The sequence below is a fragment of the Arachis ipaensis genome, chromosome B09, assembly GCF_000816755.2.
Source record: "Arachis ipaensis cultivar K30076 chromosome B09, Araip1.1, whole genome shotgun sequence".
Lineage (NCBI taxonomy): Eukaryota > Viridiplantae > Streptophyta > Magnoliopsida > Fabales > Fabaceae > Arachis > Arachis ipaensis.
In genome coordinates, this window is record NC_029793.2 from 29003299 (window position 1) to 29010442 (window position 7144).

Consider the following 7144-nt stretch of genomic DNA (forward strand, 5'->3'; position numbering starts at 1 on the left):
CTTTTATCTTTTATATATCCCAATAATATTAACTTCATTTAAAAGTTTACTATTAATACAATTATTTTCTTTCCTTTGTACACCACTCAAAATTAAAAGAATTAATACCCGCTAAAAATTCTTCATAATTAAGACACCATATTACAAAATATTATAATACATAAGATGATATGTATATGATAAATTAATCGTTTATGTTCCACACGGTGTTATCAGCATACTTAGGGATGGCAAAATATCTCGAGATGCGGGAATTCCTGCGGGGACTGCCCCAAATAGGGATCCAACTATGAAAAATTTTTTCTGTGGAAATACAGATGGGAGAAAAAAATTTTTCCGAGGCAGGCGCGGGAACCCGAGCGAGATCCACGCCCCGTCCCTGCTAATCCTCGAAACCCAAAACTCTTAATCCTCATTTGCATAACCCTTCTTCAATTTAGAGATCCTTAACACTGTCCGTACTCGATACTCCATCCAACTTCTCTACAGCCACCCCTTTGCCACTCTCCCTTCTCACTGCATCGTCACACTTCACCATGCCATCACCCTCACTGCGTCCAGCTCTCTATTTGTGGTGTTTCTTTCCGTAACTCTGCAGTCGTGTCCATTCTCCCCCTGTTGTCGCGTCTCTCACCTCGTCCACTGCTCTGTCCTCTGGCTCGCCGTTATGTCCCCTCACTGCGTCATTTCGAAAGAAGTTACCATCTTGTCATTTAGACTTTTTGTATAAAATCTTGCTATTTTTGTATAGGATAGATACTTTTAGCTCTATTCATATGAAAATTAATAAGTAGTTAGAACTATCAGATGGATGGGGAATGGGTCTCCCCGGGGAATGGGAATGGAGAGCAATATTCCCCCACGACAGGGAACATGGAGCAAATCTAGGGACGGGGATGGGGAGCAGGGAGGCATCCCCCGCCCCCGTCCTGTCCCGTTGACACCCCTCATACCATATGCCCATGTTTTGCACAACCATTAGTATCAAATAATTCCACAAACAAATACTAAACAGTTGAGTTCATGCATTTTGTTATGTTGATTTTTCGTGTGGATACCAAAACTAGAAGACTCATCCACCAAATATGGTATATTACAAAACCATACTAAAACTATGCCCTAATTTTTTAATCAATAAAAGAAATTATGTCCTAATTATTCAACTAAAAGAAGAAATCAGTCAATTTTGTGATTCAATCATAGCCTAATATAGCCAAACCAGTAACAACAAATTAAGACATTAAATAATTGAAAAAAATAAAAAAAAATATGATGAACCTGCACGCCGTTGTTCCGGCAAACAAAGAAGCCAAAATCGGAGACCTTAAGCTCTTCATTCTCATCAAGAAGCAGATTCTAGGGCTTGAGATCTCTGTGAGTGACGCCGCGGCTATGGCAGAAATCAATGGCCGATATCAACTGCTGAAAATACTTTCTACTTTCTAGCTACATTTTCCTTCAGCTTCACTTTCTCCCCTTTCTTGAACAATTCCCCTCCCTTAACATACTCCATAACCAAGAATATCTTCTCCTTCGTCGCCATAACTTTCTTCAGCTTCACTATGTTGGGATGCCTCACCAGCCTCGCTCATAACCAAAACATCTCTCTTAATCTGCTCTATCAGCCTCTCCTTCTTCAACTATCCTTCTTTATCACCTTAATTGCCACACTTTCACTTGTCGCTAGGTTCCTCCCGTAGTATACCTTCGCAAAGTTCCCCTACCCTAACACGCATCCCATCTCGTACTTCTCGAAGATCACTATCCTAGAACTGTTTGATAACTTGATCTCCATCTCATTTTTCAGATCCATTGGATGAAATTTTCAGAGAAAGAAAAGGAAAACAAAGAAAGCTAGTAAGATTACTAGTTGTGAAGGCTAATTGTATGGCCAAGAGACGAGGGAGAATGTGGAATAATGAAGATTGGAGAGGTTTATTCCTTTGAGGAATATAGTGTCTGAGAGACACACAACGTTTCAGAGAAACGATTCAGAAGGGTTGAAGAAGAGAAGAGAAGATAAGGGTGTGGATTTTTGGTTAGTGTTCTGTGCGAACGTGGCCGAGCTGTGATAACTCCTTGTAGGATGACGCTGTCAAGATGTGAGAGCTATACATCGGCCAAGCTGGAATACCGCGGTGAAAATACCTGCAAAAAATACTCCGACGCTCAAGTAAGAAAGAATTCTCGATAATGATACTATAAAGTAAACAAGAGTGAACTTGTGTGACCTGTTTATTCTGAGCTTACTTATTCGTTTATATAGAGGTTTTAGTGTGTTGGTTTTGATCTTATCCGAGATTCTTGGTTTGACTGATAACGCTGTTTGTTTTGGTAACGGCTGTGGAGAATCGTTGACTCACATTATTACTGTTAGTAGGACCGAGCTTTACGTCTTTCTGGCCGAGATATAGTGGGACCGAGCTTTAGTGGTGCACCCTTGGCCATATGATGAGGAGCAATAATGGGCCTTCTTTGATGGTTTGGATATTGAAACGGTTATTAGTAATTGAAACCGTTTCCAATTGGCTTCATTAGCTAGTGTTGTTTGTCAAACTGCAGTTTTTTCTCTGGAATAGGAAAAAGCGTTTCATCTGTCGAATTTTCAGAAAATGAGCAAGAAAGGTTTGTGTTGACAAAAAATTTCCAGTGTCATTTTCCTTCTTCTTCTTTTTGTTTTTTAAGAATGGAAAAACCAAGAGTGATTGCTAAAGAAAGTGACCCATGCAGTTGGGTTGATGAGAGAGTTAGAAAATGTTCTTCTCATTTTAATGACGCTGAGTCGGTGAAGATGCTGGGTTCGGGTGTGTGGGTAAGAGAAGGTAGTTAAATTAGAATAGAGTTACCTTGTGGAGGAGATGATCGGGTGTGTGACAAGGTGAGTGATTGGTCATATTTCTATTGTTATAGCTGTTTATTGACCGAATTGGGTGTTAGGTTTCCGTTTACAAAATTCGAGTGTGGGGTTCTTTATTGGTTAAATTGTGCTCTGTCTCAGTTGCACCTAACTTATGGGGGTTTGTTAGAGCTTTTCAGGTGTTAATGGAAGTTCTAGAGTATCCTCCCTCGCTTAGGTTATTTTTTTCCCTTTTCCAGACTAAGGGGGTGAGACGGGAGTTGTGGGTAAATCTGAGTAGCCATCCAGGTCGTTCTGCATTTGTATTGTATAAGTCATCCTTTAAGGATTTTAAAAATATGTTTGTGAAGGTCAAAAGTGTGGTTGAAAATGTCCCTTTTTATGTAAATGAATTCCTAGAGGAGAGGTTTCCTCTTTCCTAATCTCCAGAGCCGGTCCAAGTTTTAGATATGGATGATAGGACCCCTGATGATAATGTCGTCTTAGATTTTCTATTAGAGATGTTGGAGTCTAAAGAGTTGTTATCTGTTGCTGAATTGTTGAAGTAGGAGTCCCTTAAAGAGGTCATTTTGGATCACCTAGGTAACTTGCTTTGATGGTGTGCTTTTCTTTATGTTCTTCTCCCTTTATTGACTTTTTTTTTGCAGCTGAGAAGGTTCCTACTATTACTACTGCAAGGTTGAAATCCTTTTTCAGCCAGAGAAAGAAAGGTGAGAAGCAAGGGTCTACTACCAATGTGAACAAAGGTGCTGGTGCCATGCAGTCTGAGGTTAATGTGGGTCGGAAGCGAAAAAAGAGTCCGGCTAAGGGGAAAGGTGCGGAAGTTGTTGAAACCAAGGATGACAGTTCTGAGAATCTTCAACTTGTTGAATCTGCTTATGAATCTCAAAAGAGATTACACGAGTATCGTCATGATGACCATTCAAGGTCACTGTGGTCCTGGCTTTTTCCGTTCATGACGCTTGCTGATGAGCTTTGCCGATTTCCTGAAGATGTCAAGATGATTGATGAGGTTGGGCGCGCAGGGACCAGCCGTTTTCTTCATGTATTTTCTCTCTCTCTTTCTTTTTTTATTCTCTTCTTCTTCTTTTTTAGGTAATTGGTGCTCGAATCATAGCCATAGGTTGCACACAGGAGCTCGCCTTGGAGAAAGAGAACAAGGAGTCAGCTAGTGTGGCCGAGTTGTCCACAGCTGTGGAAGAGAAAGAGAAAGTTATTAATGAGCTTTCTTTCTCTCTAAAACAAAAAGAGACAGAGCTCATTGAGGAAAAATGCCTTCAGGTTTCTTCTGCTGAACAGATGAAGACTGTTAAGACTGAGAACGGTCAATTGGTTGCTGGGGTGAAGGAGCTTGAGGGCAAGGTTTACGAGACTTTTGTTCAAGGGTTTGATCGAGCAATCTCTCAAGTGAGGGCTTTGTTTTCTGAATTTGATGTGGGCAAGCTCGATACCACCAAGGTGGTTGTTAATGGCGAGTTGGTTGAAAAGGATGTGATGGCTAAGAAGGATAGTGAGGGTTCGAGTATTGGCGACAAAATAGAATACTTTTTCCTGTTTTTTTCTTGTGTTAAGATGTTTGCTTATTTTGTAGTTTATGATAATTGTTTTGAACAAATTTGTCAAGTATGGTGATCTGCTGTTTTGAACAATGTACCAAGTATGAAGCTCGGTGTTTGGAATATTTTGGTGGATATTTTTGATAATACATGTATGATTTGGCTGTTTGATCGTATGCTATAATAGCTTGTAGAAATGATTAATAGAACAGACCGTGTTGCATTGTGGCTTCAAATGACAAGTTGGGCGTCCGACCTCATTAAAACCCTCCTTAGGTAAAACCCTTATTAGGGAAAAAACTTCTAAGGGGGAAAAAGAGTACCTTCATCCGCTTATTGACAAGTTTATGATCTATACAACTTTAATGAAGAAACATTCCAGTTTCCTGGCAATTGCTCACCTTTGAGTGATTGTAGTTGACAAGCCCCTATTCCGAGAACTTTTATAACTCGGAATGGTCCTTCCCTATTAGCTGCGAGCTTGCCGTGTGCTGGAGGTCGTCGTGCCTCTTCTGTTTTTCGGAGGACAATGTCTCCTTTGTAAAATGCTCGAGGCACCACTTTCTTGTTGTCTTTCTTTTCAATGAGTTACTTTATTGCTCTCTGTTTCATTGCTGCGATCTCTCGTTCTTCCTCGAGGAGGTCTAATTCGGCCGATCTTGTGCTGGTATTGTGACTTTGACTGTATAGCTCGGCTTTTAAAGTCAGGGTGCCGATTTCAAAAGGTATTAGTGCTTCCATTCCATAACCCAATCTGAAAGGAGTTTCCCCTATGGTGGTTTATATGGTTGTATTATAGCTCCATGGTATTTCTGGGACAAACTTTGCCCATTCTCCTTTTGCATCAATGAGCTTCTTTTTCATTGCCTGCAGAATTATTCTGTTAGCAGCTTCAGCCTGTCCATTTGTCTGTGGGTGTTCGACCAAGCTAAAATGATGTTGGATATTAAAGTTTGTTACGAATGAAGCAAGTTTGTTATCTGTAAATTATCTATCATTATCAAATACTATTTCCTTAGGTATTCCATACCTACATATGATATTTTTTCATATGAAAGATCATACCTTTTCGGCTGTTATTTGTGCTAATGGTTGTGCTTCTATCCATTTTGAAGAGTAGTCTATTGAAATAAGAGAAATTTTACCTGACCTGGAGCTCTTGGGAATGGGCCGAGGATATCCAATCCCCACCTATAGAAAGGCCAACATACCTCCATGCTGTGTAATACTTCGACAGGCTTCAGTGAAACAGCTGCATGTTTTTGACAATTGTCGCACGCTTTGACTTTTGTTATACAGTCTCTTTTCATTGTCGGCCAATAGTATCCTATTCGGATAATTTTGGCTACTAATGATCGTCCTCCTATGTGATTGCCACACACATCCTCGTGAACTTTGGCCATAACCTCATTGGCCTCATCTCTCCCGAGGCATTTTAGGAGTGGTTACAAAAAACTGCGTTTGTATAAGTCATTTGCCACAATCATATAAAAGCTTGCCTTTTGCCTAAAAAGTTGGGGATTCGGTTCATTCTTTGGGAAGATTCCTGCATTAATGTACTCAAGGAAAGGCATTCTCTAGTTGTTTATCTGGGTAATACTCAATATGCATAATGATTCAATACTAGGTTTTTCTAATTCAAGTTGTGTTAGAGTTGAGGTGTGTGCATTTGCCTTGGTGGCGGTTAGTTTAGATAATATGTCTGCTCTAGTGTTCTGTTCCCTATGCACATGCATAATAATAAACTCATCAAATTTTGAAATGAGACCCTTTGCCATGAGCCAATACTACTCTAGTGGAGGGTTTTTTACCTGGAAATCACCTTTGATTTATTGAACTACCAACAAGGAATCGTAGTAGACTGTTATCCGAGATATTTGGAAATTGAGGGCAAGCTTTAGACCTGCTATCAAGGCCTTATATTCGGCTTGATTGTTACTTGTCGAGAAATGGAATTGGAGTGATTACTTGGCCACCACCGTTTCTCCTTCCTTAAGTATTGTTCCGGCTCCGCTTCCCTCACAATTTGAGGCCCCATCTATGCGTAATTTCTAAACCCTTTTTTTGTGTTGTTTGTTAACGGTGAGCTCGGAAACAAAATCTGCCAAAATTTGCAATCTTAAAACCGGTCTTGATTGGTACTGAATATCGAACTTGGAGAGCTCGATAGTCCACTTAATTAGTCGTCTAGCTAGTTCAGGTTTTGTCAATATTTGTCGAATGAGTTGATCTATTCTGACTATTATTGTGTGGCTTTGGAAATAATGTCTCAGTCATCTTGCGGTGGTAACCAGTGCAAAGGCCAGTTGCTCTATCCTGGGATATCTTTTCTCTGTTGGCTGTAACACTCTACTGATGAAGTATACGGACTTTTGTGTTTTTCCTGTTTCAACAACTAGAATGGATCTTATAGCATGGTTAGATATTGATAGATATAAATATAATGGTTTAGCTGCCTCTGGTCTTTGGAGTATCGGAGGTGATGATAAGAGCTATTTTAGTTCGGCAAAGGAATTTTCGCACTCTTCGGTCCATCAAAATTTTTTGTTCTTAGAAATTGTCTGGAAAACATGGTATGATCGATTTGCTACTACGGGCAGGAAACGTGACAATGCGGCCACTTTTCCTGGTAGTTGTTGGACTTCTTTTATTGTCTTTGGGCTTGCCATGTTTAGTATAGCATCACATTTTTCTGGGTTTACTTCAATTCCACGTGAAGTCAGCATGAATC

The 7144-nt window shown here is 40.1% G+C and overlaps 1 long non-coding RNA gene across 1 annotated transcript; it reads right to left on the minus strand.

Annotated features, from left to right (window-relative positions):
• On the minus strand, positions 1048-2007 carry LOC110266589. The gene is made up of 2 exons (XR_002354010.1): positions 1384-2007; positions 1048-1323 (listed from the first exon to the last, which is right to left on the minus strand). It is a non-coding gene; the product is annotated as an uncharacterized LOC110266589 (long non-coding RNA).